Source organism: Cyprinus carpio, chromosome B19, assembly GCF_018340385.1.
Source record: "Cyprinus carpio isolate SPL01 chromosome B19, ASM1834038v1, whole genome shotgun sequence".
Lineage (NCBI taxonomy): Eukaryota > Metazoa > Chordata > Actinopteri > Cypriniformes > Cyprinidae > Cyprinus > Cyprinus carpio.
Window position 1 is genome coordinate 14,886,055 of NC_056615.1, and position 19,855 is coordinate 14,905,909.

General features: G+C 38.1%; 1 protein-coding gene across 3 annotated transcripts in view; it reads left to right on the forward strand.

Annotated features, from left to right (window-relative positions):
• The first annotated feature begins 2,639 nt into the window (after positions 1-2,639).
• Positions 2,640-19,855, forward strand: part of LOC109111661 (transcriptional repressor p66-beta-like) — a 40,208-nt gene continuing 22,992 nt past the window's right edge. The window contains exons 1-2 of one of the 3 annotated variants that reach the window (XM_042745674.1): positions 2,640-3,128; positions 14,450-14,618. The gene's annotated coding sequence lies outside the window, so the exon portion shown is untranslated. Of the gene's footprint in view, positions 3,129-14,449; positions 14,619-15,049; positions 15,330-19,855 lie in introns of those variants that run through there. The other 2 variants (XM_042745673.1, XM_042745675.1) reach the window with 2 other exon arrangements.

Below are 19,855 nucleotides of genomic sequence, written 5' to 3' on the forward strand. Positions count from 1 at the left end.
AATCACTGCATGCAATATTTAGCACTAATCTGTACTCTTAAATCCAACAGGCCCTCCTCAATGAAATGAGTTACACATAAAATCTGTTCTGAGAAACACAGTGGAAGTAAGTCATTGCAGTTAAGCTGTCCCCTGACTCCAAATAACTGCCAAAATAATGCTGTTGCTTAATGAAACATGTTACATACTTGGTTTTCACCACTTAGACTTTATAAAGTCACTCTGTACTTTGTTTCAGTTCCGTTTGAATCATTATATTGGTAGTTTTTGTCTGTAAATGAGGTATTCAGATGAAAGATAAGGAACTTCCTTTGATTCTTAGTTATTTTGAACATATGACTCATAGAAATCCTATTGAACTCTACTGTTTTTTTTTTTTTGGACAAGGGAAATTCTAATTGTTCATAAGGGTGAATGCTAAGTGCTCTAAATTTAAAGTGATTGTTCACTAAAAATTAAAACCCTGTTACTCTTATCATTATCAAAACATCATTGGACCCCATGGATTTTCATTGTATGGTCAAAAAGCATTAAGAAAATATAATAAGTGTTTCCGCAGAACAAAGAAAGGTGAGTAGCCTAAATGATAACAGAATTTTAATTCTGGAGTGTACCAACACTTTTAAGTTTATAATTTCTTTATGAACTATACGATTTCCTTATGGTATTTCGTGTATTTAACGAAGTAAACCTTTCAGTTCAGTGCTAAGATGCGACATGGAGTAAGTCAGACCCTTGTAGGTTAAGACAGTAGTGAGTTATTCATGTACTCCATATTGCAGTGACTCACTCAGCTCGTGCGTTGTAAATCTGCCGTAACCAGCACAGACCGCCGCTAGAGGTCTCAGACTCAGTGTTGATAAACAATAAAAGAGTTCTTTGAGAACATCAGTACATACCCACCTTCGGTTAAAACGCTATGCGGGTTTACGGTGGCAAATGTTGCGATTTGTCACTAATCTTCCCTGCTTATAACACAAAGACAGCTCTAGTTAACCAGAGGGCTGCTTTTGCGCGACTGACGGGACAAAGCCGCTGCGGTCCCATATATCTTCTACTACAGTATACGAGCGAGATACAGTATCATAACAGTGAGAGTAAACAATACCCGGATGAAAAAAAAAAAACGCTGCATGTAACAATGACTTTACGGGGTCTGGTTTTACTGTATATGCACGTGCAAACGATAAGACACTTTTTTCCGTGAACCTTTAGTTACAGTTTCACACCTTTGTTGCACTCTTAGTATTCTGGCTGCAACAAAGCATGCATGTGTAAGTAGGTCAAGAGAATCGCATTGTTAGTCAGTGTGTGCTACTGCCCCATCAGTATGTCGATTATAAGAATGAATGAGAGCAAAACAAAGAAAAAAAGATTTCAGTATCTCTCACGGGCACTGCAAATTATGGATATCTTGCTGCAGACAACTATTGGGCAGATGCTGCTGATATCTGCTTGAGATCAGTGTCCATTCCAATGGATGTCACTTTTATCGGATGTTTATCATTTGGTGACAGAGACTGCTAAATCAGTCTGTGTCATACCACACATTGTTGTGACAAAACAAAATGTTTTGAAAGCATGACAGTCTGTGGCACATCACACAGTTCTAACTATTAAAGTCTATTTATATTAATATACTACATCAATAAAAGTTTGTTTTAAAGTGACATTAGCAATAAAAGTAATATCATATTGAAGATGTTACATTTAGACATCTACATTTATTTTATTTTATTTCAATTTGATGTCCATTGTGATATCAAATTGATGTTTTGTATGCAAAAATGTTTCCTATAAAAACAACACAAGTAGGTCATTGCATTGACATTTAACTCGTCTTTCTGGAAACATGACAACAAATTGTGGTTGGTGTGATACACACACACACACACACACAAATAAATAAATAAATAAATAAAGGTTAAAGAACCATTACTATTGCACCCTTGAGCAGGGGACATGCTCTAAAGGACTGTTCCTGTACATACTTGCATAATTGTTGATGCAGAGATATTTATTATTGTTCCTTTGTAAGTGCAGTATGGCAAACAAAATATTACACACACACACACACTATATATATATATATATATATATATATATATATATATATATATATATATATAATTCCTTGAACAACCACGGTCTACACTTTTTTTGCATTTATTATCTAGATGTAGTAGCTTTTTCCCAATTTTGACACGTTATGATCAGTTTCTGGATGTCATGTTAAAAGAATTTATGTAACATTTTAAGTAAAAACGCACTCGAAAGATAATTCAGTTTATATATATATATATATATACTATATATATATATATATATATATATAATTACATGTATTATTATACAGAAAAAGCACTGTAATTAACAATACGTTTAAAATATTATAAACTCGTTTTTAAATTGGTTATTATTGATTTAATATTTATCTGCATTAGAGTAGAAATAAAGCATGCTCATATGTTTGAGTCCCAGCAACATAATCAGAAATAAACAATAAGCATGGATTCATAACTAAACAAAAAATCATTTTCTAACCCTTGGTGCTTCAGACAATGGCAAATCAAATTTCGTGCGAATCACTCCAGTCCACATATGCGGCCTAAAATCAGCCCTCTAAAACTGATCATTGCGAAAAAGTACAGCCTGTTTTGTTCGTCTGCAAGTTTTGGAAACGGCTGGAAGAATGTCCAAATGTTGTGTGGAATCGCGGCGGTTTCACACCACAATGTTCCTCAAAATGCTCCAGTCAATCGGAAAGAAGAGGGAGTTAATATGGCTGTCCACAATTTATCTGTCAGTATAGTAAGCTCGCCTTGTGCTGCCGACACGACGCGCATAACAACCCATTTAGTTCCCATCATTTCAGAGCTTCTTGTCCCCTCCCTTCCAGACACAGACAACAACATACACCTTAATAGGGGCGCGTCTCCGACACAGCCGCCGACCAATAACCCGTCTGTCTGGGCAGAGACCAAGGGGATGAGCGCTCGCCGAGGCCCAATCAGCGCTTTTGTGTTGCCTGCCGGTGCCGGGGACTGGTCGTGAAGAGCTACAGCAGCGCTTCAGGATCGGAGAGCGAACCCGGAGACAGAGGAACCTGAAGGGTAAAGGCGAGTCAGGTGAGTCCGGGGATCCACGCGCGGCCTAGCCGGTTTCGGCTCGGATTGGGGAATTTGGGAGCGATATGGTTTATAATCGTATCCGCATGCGATTCGGCCGTCGTTTTCTGTAAATGAATGGGCTAAGCGGTTAAAAAAAAGGTTTTGAGGGAGCCTGCCGAGCAGCCAGACAATAGCATAGCGGATTTTGCGTGGAAAGCAAAGCGCCTCTAACGCTAACACTCAGCAGTTCAAAGTGGCTGGCTAATACTATTAAAATGAGCTCGGGATTGCGCCGTGGCGTATCGCACATCGAGCGGCTATTTCAAGAGCGATTACGCAAAAAGCCCGTCATATTTAGGAGGCAACTTTGACAAGTTTACCGGTCGAAGCAGCATTTTATATGTGTGAAACGGCTTTCATTGTTTCATCTGGTGTCTCTAGGGGTTAACCCAGATTGGCGGAGAAAGCCTCGCGTCCTCCCGGCTGTGGCTACAGTAGTGCAGTAGCAGCTCAGACACAATGAAAAAGCCCAACATATACACACATGCAACGCCATCAAAATAAACCTAACGCTCGTATTCCGACGATATCAGTTCAAACGGGCTGTTCAGTGAGTGTTTTGTGGCTGTTTGGGGGAGCGGGCTTTCTCTCTACTGTGCCGAGGGCACACGGATGGTGTACGGTGAGCCTGTACAATTAGAAAAAAAAGATGTCGAAAATGCATCAGCCATTTACGTAAGTGAGGACGTTCTCTCAACTTGCTCCATATGCACGCAAATGGCTGCCCAACACTTGACAGACGTAAGAGTGAAATCTAATTCCAGCGTGAATGCAGGTATTGATCGAAGCCAACAGGGAGCCACTGATAATCGGGGGAGATGACGTTTAGAAAGAAACTCTGATCAATGATATATGCTCTCTGTTATTCGTTCTCCGCAGACACGTCCAAAGTGAGACTGGGTTTACTTTATAGGCTTTATATAGTCAGAGGCTTACTCTAGCAGTCTGATTTGCAGAGTTTGACCTCACAAGAATTTCTCCTTTGCATTTAGTAAGCAGATGACAGTAGTTTGTTTGAGAAGACTTGTACTTTTTTTTTGCTTCATTTTAAAGTAAAAATGCACTTAACTGATAGTTCCACTATATAGGCAAATACTTATTTTGTTACTATCCAGAGTTTTTTATACATGCACTTATACATGCAAAAAAGTTTTAAATGTAAAGAAATTAACTGCGCTAAATCAAGTGGGTCACCCGCTCATGGGTGCTGCCATGTTGAGATCACATGACTTGCCATGTCATGCAATAGAGGCCGGTTCCAAAAGTAAAAGTTTAGGTTATTTTTATAAATTGGGGAATTGGTTTTTAAGATTAACTTAAACACATTTAAAGACAAGACCTACCGTGTACTACAAGGTTGTTAATCATTGTTATGCTTATGCCATCACTCTGCATTATTTCGACTTATTTTAAGTAACCATATCTGACAGCAGATTTCTCAGTAAAAAAAAAAAAACACATTAGGCATCATTCTGCAAAGAAATCAATCGATCCGATAATTAAACCAAGCAAATCACATCAAAAGAAACCTTTAGCACCTGTGCTGTCAAACTGCCTAAATATTTCTGTATATATTCATATTTTGCAATACATGTAGAATATGTTGTTTCTATATACACAAAACAACTTTAAATCAATAGTTTATTTATCTTTTTTTTTGGTCATTTGCTGAGCTTCACAATGGGATTGTAGTCATTTCCCTTGGTCAAAGTTGTTGATGTCACAGACATTTGGTTGGATTTTTCTAATACTATTTTGCTTCAAATGAAAGTTTGTGGTATTTTGTTTCAGACTGTTCATATTTAGTTTGATTTATTTATTTAGCGCAGTTAATTTCTTGGTTTAATTATAACTTTTTAACAAAGACTTTAATAATCCCAGTGGGAAAAATACTTTTGGAACGAAGGCCTCTGCAAAAGTGACTACTACCACTACCAATAAACATAACATAGCAAACCAAATGAGTTTGAATTCAAGAAAGACACAAAAACTGACCAATTAAAAGAAAAACCAACAGTTTAGATATGAACATCCTATTTGGACCCAACCAAATAGGTGTCAGCATAAAGTTTAAAACCACTTAACAGGAGCCAGCTGAATGTAAACAAACTTACTGAGTGCACCTTTTAAGTTCAAGAAATTATTCAAGAAACTTATGTACTCCTGGATATTTTTGTAGCATATAAAAGTTTCCCACTTTGACAAGTCACAGAGAAAAAGCTCTCCACCCACTGTTATTAAAGTCATTTATACTTATTGTGCTGAGAGAAAGGTCTGGATAGAAGTCACCGAACATGTACTTCTCTAGGAATTACCCTGGTGAAATCATACTAATGTCTGATGTAAGTAATCTGTGTAAACATCAGAACTGTGAAGAAAAAAAATATATATTTTTTAGCAAGTAGCACACCTAATAAGAGCCAATTGGAGTGTTTTCTGCTAATTTTGAAAAAGGCTGCTGCATACTGTGAGGGGCGCCCCACTAGTATTACATCCTCAAGAGGGGTCCAAACAATGTTCTTATTGACTGTTTTGCTCAAAGGCATTTTGTGTGGACTGTTCCCCCTCCTTCCCCTCAGGCGGAAGATACTTGGCAGCGTGGTATTTATTTTTCTACCTTATTTGGGCTATTCATCACTTTAGTTGGTGCACCCGAGCTTATGGCCATCGCCTGTGAAAGGATTTTATGCAGTTTGTTCTCTTTAATTTCCATGGTGCACGGGCACCTTATTACTAGTGACTGTCTGGTTTTGTTAAGCCCACGAAACCTGTGAAGTGCGGTGCCTGGTGATAAGATGGAACACAGTGAGATGAGCAAAGACTCTAAGCTCAAGTTATCAATGTAGATTTCATCATAGATCTGTCATGGTTTAGAGATACCTGTTCAAGTACCTGTTCTACCTAAACCTGATGACAGAATTAAATTTTTGGGTGAACTACACCTTTTTATAAGTATTTGTAGGTGCAGAATTACTATTCACAATCTAAAAACTATCTATGTTCAGGTGATTCTGCGTTAGATCATATTTTGACTTGGCACTTAACTCATCATGGGTTCATCTAGAAGACGAGACCATGCCATTGAAGAAGACATTTGAGAGTGAAATCACATTTAGAAGTGGATATTGACTCTTGGATCAGAAAGAGTACTTGACTTGGCTGGGTTTTAGGACTGCTGAATGGTCAGAAAAGGTAGTGTTTAGAATAAGCAGTGCCCCTTTGGCAACCATATTGAGTAGACACAACAAAACGACTTGCTCTGTAAACATGCGCCATGAGATTTACGGCAGTGCAATATGATGATGTGGACCCAAGTTGTGCTAGTTTTGTAAAACGAACCCTCACTGCGACAATCCTGAGAGCCGAGAGCGGGGCATTGACACTCGGATGTCCTCCCATTGATCTCCTACCCTTCAACGCACCTTCAGTGTCGTTAGTGTTTTTTTAAAGCTGGTTATAATGAGAGGGAAATGTTCACATCTGGTAGTTTTTTGGTTTTGTGTGATAGTGGGTTTAAGAAAAGACCCCCAGGAGCGAAGTGTCAGGTCCAAAAGGGTTTGATTCATTGGCTCTTGGGTAAGCTAGGGGCTGCTGCCCGCCCTTTCCCCAGATAAGGCTTATTGGTCTAGGAAACAATATGAGCACATGTCTTGTGGCTGTATAAAGCAGTGTAATGGACAACATCATTACCTCAGACCTTCCCATTGACATCATAGAGGAATTAGTCTGTCATATACTCGGGAAAACAGTTTTAATTGTACTCGATTTGCGGTTTGAAGTTTAGTTACAGGGTTACAAACCTTAATCGCATATAGCCCACCATAAGTTTTGAATAATTAATCATGTAAACTGCAGTTTATCATTTAGCTGTTTTCATTTTTAATTCAGCATTTGAACTTAAGTTTCCAAGCGCTTCCTTATAGAGAAAATTTGTAATCAAGCAGTGTTCATACTAGTTATTGTCAGCCTGTATCAAGTCTTCATTGACTATATGAGAAGGTCTGATTGATACCTACTCAAAATCAGTGCTTATTTCATGACCCATAGTTATGTAAAATTGAGACCTGAATGTTTTGAAAAGAATGAAATCAGGATAATTACCCCTTAATCAGAAACATTCTGTTTATTTAAAAAAAAAAATCCCAAGCAAAAATCCTTTGAGGGTGAGAAGTCTTGTTGGTTGCTTGTACGTGCTGCTAATTGATATGGGATGATGTTAATGAATGTGAAGTGATAAATCTAGATCAGTGAAAGAAGTGCAAATAAAAAGAAAAGTATGTCAAACTGATACCAGTCTGTGTCAGTGTTCAGTAGTATACAGTAGGAAGTGATTTATAAAGGATTAAGTTCTGTCATCATTTACTCACCCTCATGTCGCTTCAAACTTGCATGACTTTCTTTTTTTTTTTCAGCAGAACACAAAAGAAGATATTTTGGAGATAGTTTTAACTGTTTTGTCCACACAATGAACGTCAATGCGGTCCAAAACAACATCTTGTTTACATTTAGATTGGATAGTGTTGTTGTTATCATCGTTTAAAACTATTAAACATTGTTTTCATTCAATAAAATACAGCTGAAATAAACTGTAAATATTAGATGAGTGAACATTAGAAATGTTGACTGAAATAACTGAGGTAATTGCAATAAAATAAAGTTGATTGACCTTCTCAGAAAAAAAAATAATAAATTCAATGAAAACTGAATATATACATGCTATAATAGTATGTAAACATTAGTAAATTATGGTTCAGAATGGCAAGAGGGTAAATGATTTTCAGTTCATTTTAGGGTGAACTGTCTCTTTAAATCTTCACAAAATCCATTTCAAATTAGAACAACTTGAAAAAGGACGAATCTGCTTTGATGCAGCCTGGTTTATAGATCTTATTTTTCCTCGTAGCATTGAAGAAGTGTGTACAGCTAAGCTGAAATAAATAACTGATTTGTAAAGCAATCTGGTCTAGATGTCAGCCTCTGTTTCATTTTCATCACACTGTTTTAGAGGTATCTGAATCCCTCTGGTGGTCGTCCGTTGCACAGGGACCTTTGACTCCTCAGCCTTTTCCGCTCAGCTCTGTCAGTCGCTGATTAATTATTCTCCACCATTTTAGTTGTGCGATCTTAGGTGGGCACAGTGAGCAGGTAGCGAGAGGGAATGTTTGAGTCGACTGTAATGCGTCGCATGTATGTTGGTGTGCTGGTCTTGTTAACACCTGAATGGGGAGGCTGCGTTCTGCAGGCCTCATGCAAGGCTTATTAAACCCCACGCAGAAACAATCAGCCCAGATGAATGGCTTCCTGTGAAGTTTAATTAGAGGGCCTCCCTGATGCTTTAGCTGGATAAACAGCAGCAAGAAACGACATGACGGGCTTCTTACATTGATTCTTGAAGAATGTGTGTATGTGATGAGCGAGAAGCCTGACCGGAGACGAAGATGTTTTTAGCTTTTAGGAATGTTTTTTCTTTTTTCCTCTCCTTTTCCCCCGGTGGATGGTGTCTGACCATCCCAATCGTGAAATAGATGAGTTTTTCAAGCTTCATGAGTCTTGGCCGTCACGAGAGCTTCGGATTGTTGTTCATTTGCTTGACGTCTCTCAAGTGGGCTTTCTCTGGTGATGAGGTGTGGACTGCATTAATTGCAGCGGGTCCAGGTATTGGCTCTGGTTGAAAAATTCAGAAGTATTGATTCAGGCCAAGCTGTTTTCATCATTCCGCAATGTATTACATTGTAGCAAGACGGAAGCTGTGAGTGAATATGAAGTGCATAGACCCGTTTTATGATCACAGTGGGAGGTATAGGCGTATAGTCCCCAGATGGGTGGCTTTTGTAGCACAAGGTTCTCCGACTGCACTCGTTTCAGGAGCGAGAGAGCTGTGTGATGGGTTGAGCTGATCGAAAGACTGCTGGAACACTTAATTCAGTGCAGTATGAAAGAGCAAGCAGAACCCATCCGAAGCATTTCTCTCTGGAACCATCTTAGTTTTCATGGCCCGGGGGCTAGTTTGTCTATTAAAGTTGATGGACCTGACATTGTGTATGGCGTTGCATCATTTATTTAAGCTAAAGTAGTCTTAGAAATGATTTTGTTTTGACTATGCAGTTAAAACTTCTCTTTTATTATTGTGACATCAGCCAGCGCCAGTGTCCAGTTGTAACAAACCTCTTAACGGGACAGTTTCTATTCACCGTCATGTTATTTATAACCTGTGTGAAGTAATATGTTAAAACTTAATACGTACCGGGTTAAATTGGGGTCCAGCAATGTTTTTAGAACCAGATGACTTTCATTGTATGGAGAAAGAATTGTTACAAAATTGATCGAAATTTGTGTTCCACAGAAAGAAAGTCATGGGGGGTGTGTGTATGTGTATGAGGTGGGGGTAAACTATACCTTTAAGTCTATAAGTCAGTTATATTTGGAAATGTAATATGACAACACTTCACAATAACAACACTGATACCTGCAACTGGTTGCTTCCCCTTAAGTTAAAGATAAAACAAAAACTATAACTTTAATCGAAAAAAAGCTGGAAAAAACAAACAAAAAGGTATTTAAAAAAACTAAGAAAATTCTAAACCTTGTCTTGGCATTTAACTGAAATAAAGTTTAAATTAAAGTACTAAAGTGGCAAATCTGGAAAAAAAAGATAAATAGAAATAAAACTAAAAGTAATAAAAGAGAAAAGCACAACAAAATTACTAAAACTTGCTAAAATTAAAATGAAAACTGATTTTTTTTTTTTTTTTAAATAATAAATACTAAAATAGTACAAATAACACTTAGCACCTGATCTGAACTGGTTTTACTTAATGTTTGTTCTCTCATATCTTCTTTACTGGGCTAAAGTTTACTTTTGACATGATATTGCTGGATCCTTAGAGTAGCTTTGGCTGAAACTGCTAACTAAAATGTATAAATAAACAGAAAACTAAAATAATACAGCTGGTACCTTTGAGGAAATCTCTGAAAGCTGGCGTACCTGTGGTAGTTAACCTTGATAAGAATTATAGCTGACTCCCTGTACATGCGCAACCGCAAGATTCAATTCCCATAATCCCTGCACAAATGCCTCTTTGTCTTATTACTGTTTAGCAGATTAACAAATTGAACTTTAGCACATTTAAGCGTCCTCTTCATATCCCTGCATTCAGCTGCAGGCCTTTGTTTCTTGGGTCATTCTGTTGGAAGGGCTGTGTGATCTCTCTTCAGCCGGTATGGATGGAGCTTGTGCAAATGCAGAAATCTGGCTTTTCTTGAAGTTTTGGTCCTATGTGTGTGCACTCCGAACAGTCCATCTCTTCAAGCCTATCTGCTTTTCCAGAGCGCCGGTTCCTTGGTGGAAATCGTGTTTTTCTAGAGTATATGCCTGTGTGCCCATTACTTTGAGCGTCAGAAGGGAGCCTCTGCAGATTTTATCTCAACTTGATAAAGCACTGGTCATGTCAGTGTGTAAAGGTAGTGTGCACGGATTGTGTATTAGGGGATATTTGTGTATTTTTATTTGATTTTTTTTTTTTTTTTTTTTTTTTTTTTTGGTGTGTGTGTGTTTTGCGTATGATTGATTTGAATATGGCAGTTTTTTTTAATCGCCTGACTGTCCTCCCTGCCTCCTTTCCAATTCAACCCCATTTTAAAATCTTTTTGCTACCTCGCTTTCTCCAGATGGCTCACGTTCCAGCATTTTTCCTTTTTTTTTTTTCTTTTTGTTTAAACAACGTATGCCCCACCCTGTGGTCTGAAGTTCCGCAATGAGCCGTCTTGACAAGGTGCCAGGTTTTAGATTCAGCGTCTTGTAAGAAGTACATTTTCCTCTTACTGCCCCCTTTGGCCCCCTCCTTTTGGTCTTTTTTCGTTCTGTCTTTCTCTTTCTCTCTCTCCCTCTCTCTGTGTTCGTGTGACGTCCTGACCACTAACGGCTACATATTAAGAGATAATTCCATACCCTGAGGTTACAAACCGGCTTAGACTGGCTCTCTCGCATTTTGACTCCACTGGGTACCCTGGGTGAAAAAAAAAAAAAAAAAAAAAAATATTGTAACTCCCTGTTTTTTTTTTTTTTTTTTTTTAAAGGAACAGGAGACTAGTTCAAATGGCACTGCTTAAAACAAACATGTTATGCATTTATGCATGCTACAAGGATTGATCATACCCCTAAAAGCATGAGCAGGCAAACCATACTACTCAACTTCTGTTCTGAAATATGATTATTGGAAAGATTCTTTTTTTTTTTTTTTTTGCATAATTATGCACCTTAGTTACAATAATGCAGGCTTTATTTTAGAACATGCATTCTCCAGTTGTATAAGGTTGTGGACTCTGGTTGTATCAACTGTACATTAGAGACCAATGCTTATTGTCACATGAGGAGGATGTCACAAGGGATATAACCCTGTAACTATAAGGTTTTAGACAGTCCTTTTTTTTTTTGCGACATGTTTCAAACATGTAGGTGAATATAACAGCACACTGACATGGGTCAGATATATAATGAAGGCAGATTTTCACTAAAAGATTAGACTCTGTTGTCAGGACAAAAGGTATAGTTAATGTTAGGTTAGACACGTTGTCATATATTTTAAATGTTATATAAATGTATACAACTTATCTAATTATCAATATATCTATGCTTTTTACATTTGATTGAATTTAAATTTAGGACTTTTAATTAATAATTTTTTTATTTAAACGAAGCTAGCAAGACTTTAATAGATCATTGCAACAACTATTGGGACACGTGCTCACAGAAAGTCAGTGAGTCAATTAAAAGTATCTTTTTTTTTTCCTGGGCAATAACAGTGTACATCCTTAAAGGCTTTTTTGTAGCCAAGCGTCTATACAAAAATTGACTTCCAAAATAATATAATATAATATACGGGGGAAGGGGGGGATTTCCCACCTTCTGGTCTATTTATCCCTGCCTATGCTGAATTATTTTTATCCACTGGGGGGCTAAAAGAAAAAACAAATCACCCAGGTGATGCTACCCCACCAACCACCAACACAGCATGTAAAATTCCAAAAATAAAAATATTTTTTAAAATATCAGCAAGTGAAATACTGCAACAAGATAATACAACCAACAATGAAATCAGAAATGGACTTCAACTGTCAGCGCTCCTGCTTTATAGAAAGCGTCTGTATTTTGGGATCCTGGTTCATGCGTTTCAATCGATGCAGGGCTTTTCAGAAAGTCAACTTGCGCCATTAGTCTATTTCAGATTGACAGTGTGAGATTAATTAGGGCTAAAAAAGTTATCAACGATATAATGTTTCATATCGTTCGGTATCGATAATTATTGTCATTTTTATAACCTTTTTTTTTTTTTTAACAAAGTGCAATAGAATTATTATTTTTTATAAATTTAACCACTGTGTTTTTAATTTACCCAATTTATTGAGACAAACAACATTTTATTTTTTTTAACAGTCAAACACAAAATAAAATGTAAACAAATATCTCCTTTCTTATGTGTTATATGCAGATTAAATAAGTCTTATGGAAACTTTTGGCTTGTCTCCCGAGGCCACAGGAGGGCCCGATGAGCAAAACAATGCAGCGTATTAAATTGTCAATGCAATGAAATAACTGTCCATAAAAATGTGCATAATGTCTAAATAAACGTATCTAAATTAAATGTAATTTAAAAGTTGCATAAACAATTATGAAAAAAAACAGCATCATGTATTTATGCATTGCATAAATAAAAAGAGCCGAACCGCCGATCACCGATTGCATTTGAAAACATATGAGACACAGTGAAAAGGAATAAACCTCCACAAATTCACGACGTGTTTTCTAAATGTTAAAACTGTTTTAACTTTGCATTGCTTTCTTCATCTCGTGTGACATGCGAGCGCAGCAGTCTTATTTGTCCATCTAAAAATGCGCTGAATATGCATTCTGTGTGAATGGCTTGGTTTCGGATTTAACCTAATCAAGATCTAAGCATTGAGCTACTATATTTCTCTAATATTTTGAATGAATAACGCAGTAGCGGCGCATCCCGTGGGCTAGACTAACAAAACATTAAAATGCAACAGCGTCACTTACATCATCATCACCGCATCTCGCACGCCACTGATGACGCTCCCTGACGCACACCTAACATTTGACAGTACCATTTTTGCATTTAACTGTAAAAATGTTTTAAATTTATTTTAAATTAGACAATTAATAATTTTTTATTCACAATCTCCATATCACAGGCAGGCACAGCACTCATGTTTGTGTTTGTGTGTGTTCTCTGCATCACTCATAGCACGTGCCCCTATCATGCGCTATATCGAACATTTTTTCTATCGTTATCGATGGAGTACTGTCGATAAATATCGATACCGTTTTATCGCCCAGGCCTAAGATTAATACACAATGTTTTCGCTCAAAACTCACTCTACTGTGACCTAATGCAGATAACTGATGCATAAATGTATTATAAACGCCGAAGTTTACCGTCACCGTAATGTGGGAATTATGATCGCGCATTATTGACTGATGGATCGGCAGAGAATTGTCTTTCTGCAAGTCATTATGAAATTATGGTTCTATTCTATTTATAGAAATATGAGTTAAACGTGTGAATACATAATGTGCGCACTTTTGGAGTAAAAATTTGTATGTTGTGTAGCAAAACACTGATCAAAAATAAATGGAAGCAAACTTGATTGAATATGTACAGGTTTGTGTCTTGTTATTCTATTCAAAATATAATTATCTATTTTTGCATTCCTGGCAGAAATAAGAACTATTAGTGTCATTGTAACGTATTATCATAAATAGTGGTCAAATATCGAAGCTATCTAATCTCAAGGTCAAATCTAAACATTAATTGTAAAAATGTTTCTGTAAAAGCTGCCAAAAATAATCTATATATTTAAAGCTCAGCTGTGATTTGTGATATATTTTCAATGAGAATTTTGTTTTTTCAAAACATCCCCCATTTAGGTTTGTTCACAAATCACATCCTATACCATTCATCTAAATGAAATGATCTTGACTGGCATAAAAACAAGGACAGTGTGTTTCTTTCTCATAATGGCTTTGACTAAATTACGTTGTTATTTTGTGACCATCTTTCAAATTCTCATTCAGCTTCTTAGGGATATCAGAGCGATTCATCTCCAGTGCTTTTTTTCCACGTGTCTTCTCTTTGTGTATTTTCTCTCTTCTGGCAAGAGTATTAGATTGTGTTTCTCCTTAACCTTGAAGTCTGTCTGCATCTTGTATAACTGGGTCTGTAGCTTTATTCAGATCCTCTCCATTCGTCTCTCTACAGTCGCCGCCTCTGTTAGAAAACCTCCTGTTGAGGGTTTTTCTCATCCCTCTACGTATTTGAGCTGAAGTTTGGATGTGAGGATTTCTGAGGAGCAGTGGCAGAAAGGGAACCGGGGCCTGTCCAAGAGACGATTCCTATCAGTCTACGCGGTCTGGATCAGACTGTCAAGGTTCGAGTGAAAATGAAAGTTCAGTTTCATTCAGTATTTCCTCCTCGTGTTTGCAGCCCCGTGTGGTTTGGTACTTGCGTACTAGCACGGGCCTCTGGTTAGCACTGTTCTTCACAGGTCTAATCGAGGAGGAAACCTGGTTTCACATTTCCTCACTGTAGGCTGTTTTAACCACTGTTGCTGCTACCACCTCTTTCGGTATCTTAAAGATCTTGTTGCTGTCTTTATTTGGTCTCTTTGTCTTCAGCCTCTCTCCCCCACACACTTCCTCCCCTTTGCCCCCTGCTACTGCCCCCACCCTCCTCCTGAACCGCCCCTCCCTCCCTCGGGCGACAGTAGAACAGGAATTGATTAGTGGCACGGCTTAAAAATAGAAGGGCCTGTTGTCATGGCAACGGCCACAATGAGCTGTTGTCTTGTTTAATGAAGACCGAGATTTTAAGTGTTGTGGCTGAACAGTACAGTGAGAGGGAGACGCCATTTCTGGCTAGGTGCACGCAGACACCGGGACAGAGATACCAACCGTGATCTCGTCCCTTCTGTCGTGTGGTATGCAGATGATTGTGAATGTTTTTGTGCGCGTACATATGCACGTGCCGGATGGTCTTTTGCTTGTGGCTTTGCAGGTACTACTACCAGTCTGCTTTGTCGCAGTCTCATCCTGGTTGCTTTACCCTCAGGTACTCGCTGAATCTTCAGATGTGCGTTAAGGTAAGGCATCAAATGCATCATGCGCTGGCAGCTCCAAAACACATTATTGACTCAACCCACATCCTGTTACCCATACGTCCCATATGCATCAAGCCAACCAATTACAACCCTGTTGCCATGGGCGCCATCCGCCTAATTGGCCTCATTAGTATCAGAAACTGGCCGTATGCAAATTTTGGTCATATTCCCAGCAGATCTCTCTTCTGAGTAATATACTGTAATAGTTAGCCATTGTGTAGGTCGTTGGTGAGGACAACGGTCCAATTAGTGAATTAACCATTAAGCTTTAGATACTGTACTCAACTCAACCTCCCAGAAGTGGTTTTGAAATTCCTGTCAGCATAGGAGCGTGCGCATAACGTGCTGTTTGGTGACAGTATGCTAATACGCCTGTCCTGAAATTCCCCCTCAGCAACCTACTTTTGTGACATCACAGCACAGCTGACTTACAACATCTCAATTACGCTTGCATCACATTGCGGCTGGATTGCGTGTGATGCGAGAAATGATTTATACGGATAAATATGTCAACAAGCTTTTTTTAAATTTGGATTTTCATTTGCATCTTATGAATACAATTGTTGTAGAGCTCCAGTGGGATTCCTTGAAAGTGATTTGGTGGGTATATTTGGAAGGTCTTTAGGCCAGGAGTTTTCGATGCCAAGGGCTCCCAAATTTTATGATTCCTTTGCAAGGGATTCCCTTCTTGAAATATAGAAGCAGCTTTGTATTTTTGTGAATGCAGACCTGTTTATAGTAAGCATTATGTTATGAAGACAAAGTCTGATTGTTAATTTACTTTTATTAGTTGTTTCGAATGTAATTATTTTTAAAATGAATTGTTAATTGGCTTTTGTTCATTGCTGTGCTGAATCCAAAGCAAGTTATTGAAGTATCTGGAAAAAAAAAATATTTCAAAATAATAATAATAATGTTGAGTTCAGGTCTCTGTTTGAAAATGCCTGCTAAAAGGACTTTTGCTGTGATTTTTTTTTTTTTTTTTTTTTTTTTTTTTTTTTACAATTATTTTTTTATTCCTTGATAATATGGGAATGCTCAAACTGAAGTTAGTGTTTATCATCAACATCTTGTACAAATGTGAAGATTCTTTGACTGAACTTTGGTGAGTTTTCCTGTAGCTCAAACAGTAGAGCATAGCAGTGGCATAGGTTTGATTCCCAGGAAAGCAAGGACTGATAAAATGTAAATGTGTACCTTGAATGAAGTAGTCGCTCTGGATTAAAGCTTCTGCCAAATGCATAAATGTAAATGTGTAATCCTCTTCCCATTCTGCCCAACTATACATCTCTGGGACTCTCATTGGTTATGATTTTTGTGCAGATGTGCAGATACTAATTCTCAGATGCTCACTGGTACTCATATCCATACGTAGTATACTGCCCTTCAAGTTCATTGCTGTGTTGTACTTTAATTTCCCTGAGCTTCAGTTCTAATAATTAATGTTGATATTACAGTCTATCAGATTTGCCGCATACGGAACCGCAGAGATTAAAAACTGCAACTCTAAAAACTCAACTCTACTTATAACTATATAAAACAGAGTATGCATCACCTAGCCCGAAACAGTTGCATCTGTAGCATTTTTGATGGGATTGTGGTAAACTGTGTACCACACACTCTGTTGTCATTAGAATCACCACAAGTCAACATTTGAGAATATGCCAGGTTTAAAGTAGCTCTGACTCCTTTTGCTGATCCGGTTTACTTATAACATACATTATTGTTCTCCTCCACATACACTTTACTTGTGCATCTGCGTTAATGTAACAAGTTTTTAAATGGGCTTTTCCAACATTTTCCCCATCTACTGGTGGTCAGACAATCCAATAGTCCTGCCCCAAAGTCATGCCTTTGGTTGAGTCAATGTTGCGTTATGCTGGTCAGGATGCTTAAACAAACAGAGCTTTGTATTTATAGCGACACAAGAGGAGCATCTGGGCTGGAAACTACTCGGAATTGTGATCAAATTCTGGATCACTTTATGTTTGACTTTATTTCAGATTTTGCTAATACGTTTGTGTTCTAAATAGCCTTTTAGAAATGCAGATGATCAGTTTTGTCCGGGAGTACCTGAAAAATCTGTGGCCTAGCTTTCAGAAAAGTCAAAAAAGCTTCTCTAATCTAAGGCTGTGTTCTATAAAGTCATTTGATTCATGTTCTTGAGGGGTTTAGGGAGCTGTTCTGTTGACATCTTTCACACGTTTAAGCCCAAGTGTTCTGCCAGTCCATATTGATCAGAAAGCTTACTCACTCAGAAGACTAATTTGAAAACAGAAAGGTGACAAGTAACTGTTGTGAACTAGTTAGCCCCTAAAGCATCTCTCTGGTCCAGAGTGCATGTTTTGTGGTCAGGTGTGCTGTGTTTGTTCATTTTCATCTTTTCACATTTCTCACCACCTTGTTCAGCTGTTTTTATCCGGTTAAGCCTATTCTCGGATCCTCAGGTGGTGGATACCAGAGCGAGGAGCAGCGAGAGCCAAAGTGACAGCCGAATGAAATAAATCAGGCAGGTCTTGACCAAACAGGTGTTGTCACCTGCTTTTGCGTCTCTACTGGAGTCAGGCTGCAGAAATGGCTGCGGCATGAGATCATGAGGCCCTGGTCTGCTGTTCAAGTCATATTTCTGCTTTACGCGCCCTGGGGGAGGTCACACTCTTGCTGGTGCTTTGTCGCTTGTGAAAGCGAGTTCACGGAGTGGCAGCCAGCTGCTGAGGAGCTGAAGATAAACCTCCTAATGGCAAATGGAGGGTCGTCACCTTGTTGACATTTAGTTCTGCAACATGCCAGAAGGGCTCGGGTGTGCGGCAGTTTTGGAAGCGGGAATGTAGGCAATTCAAATTTTATGGGTTTTTTTGCCCCGATTTGCGGCCTATATGTGTTGATCTGAGTTTGCTGAAAGCCAGTTTGCAAATTTTAGCCAGTCAGAATTGACAGATTTCACCAAAACCCGATTTGAGCTGATTTTAGAACCCATTGTTTTAATTTGTTATGTGTCTCCAAACAACAAACACATTTTTTGCATGAGTCTGTCATGTTCGGAACAACTTGAAAGTCTAGTAGTGTTTAAAGGGCTAGTTCACCCAAAAATGAAAATTTGGCTGCGTTTACTCACCCCCGTGGCATCCTAGGTGTATATGACTTTCTGCTTTCAGGCAAATCCAGTCGTAGTTATATTAAAAATTGTCTTTGGTCTTTCAAGCTGTTTAATGCCACTTAACGGGTGTTGCATGCATCAGTCCAAAAGAAGTTAAATAAAAAGTGCCCATCCATAAAAAAAGTGTCTTACATGATGCCCGGGAGTGAACAAAGGCCTCCTGTGGCGAATCATTGAGTTTTTGTAAGAAAAATATCCATATTCAAAATATATAAATCACTTTAATAATATAATCACTTTAATCTAGCTTGCGCTCACTGTTGTAAATGGAAGCAGTTCCGGGCGGATCTTGTATGAGTTCGGCTTTGTGCATGCACCGCTCAGAAGTGACGCACGCGGAAATGCAACGGAGAGATCAAAACAAAAAAACGGTCACTAATTAGAAGTACAAAACGAGGATTTGTAAAGAAGAATGTCAGAGGATTTCTCTGTAAGCCAAGAGGAGACTGGTTTTCCTTTGCCAAAGTAAGGAAACTTTGCTTCCTTTGATCCTGTAAACAAACGTTGGTTTTCACAAGACTCACCAGCGCATGTGCAGCGCTGACATCATACGTCATGCTCCTGGTGCTGCTTCTGCGTACAACTTGGCGCAAGCTAGATTAAAGTCATTATTAGGTTTTGAATATGGATATTTTTCTTACAAAAATGCATAGATTCACTACAGGAGGCCTTTGTTCACCCCCGGAGCAATTTTTTTTTTTTTTTTTTTTTTTTTTTTATGGATTGGTGATTTTTATTTGACTTCTTTTGGACTGATGCATGCAACACCTACTAAGTGCCATTAAACAGCTTAAAAGATCAAAGACAATTTTTAATATAACTCCGACTGGATTCATCTGAAAGAAAAAAATAACTTGTATTTGTTTGAAAGGCTTGGCAGCAAGTGTGGTCACTACATGGTCACCTTAAAAGCGACTACGGCCAAGTCGTTCATCATTTCCCATCTTAGTTATCTTTATATGATTAATAGAAGATTAAAGGTGCCATTTTTTTATTCTCATATCCCTTGCCTTTATTTTAGAGGGTTATATTTTTCTAGCACATTAACTTAAATATTTACGTCCACTCTTGTTATGGTTGCATTTTTTGCTTGACGTCTACACTCTCTGTCCGTTGCGGTGAAAGTAAGGAGAATGTTTATTCGGTTTATGAAGTGTTTATCCAGGGCCGAGAGTTCTGACATGATAAATGTCAAATCCGAACCCCTCTTCACAAATAATATAAACAGAAAAAAGTCTTTTCATCCTCCTCTACTCCAAAGTCAACAGAGGTCTGCTTAAAGAGACAGTACACCAAAAAATTAGTCTTCATTTACTCTTATGTTGTTACAAACCTGTATGACTTGCATAAA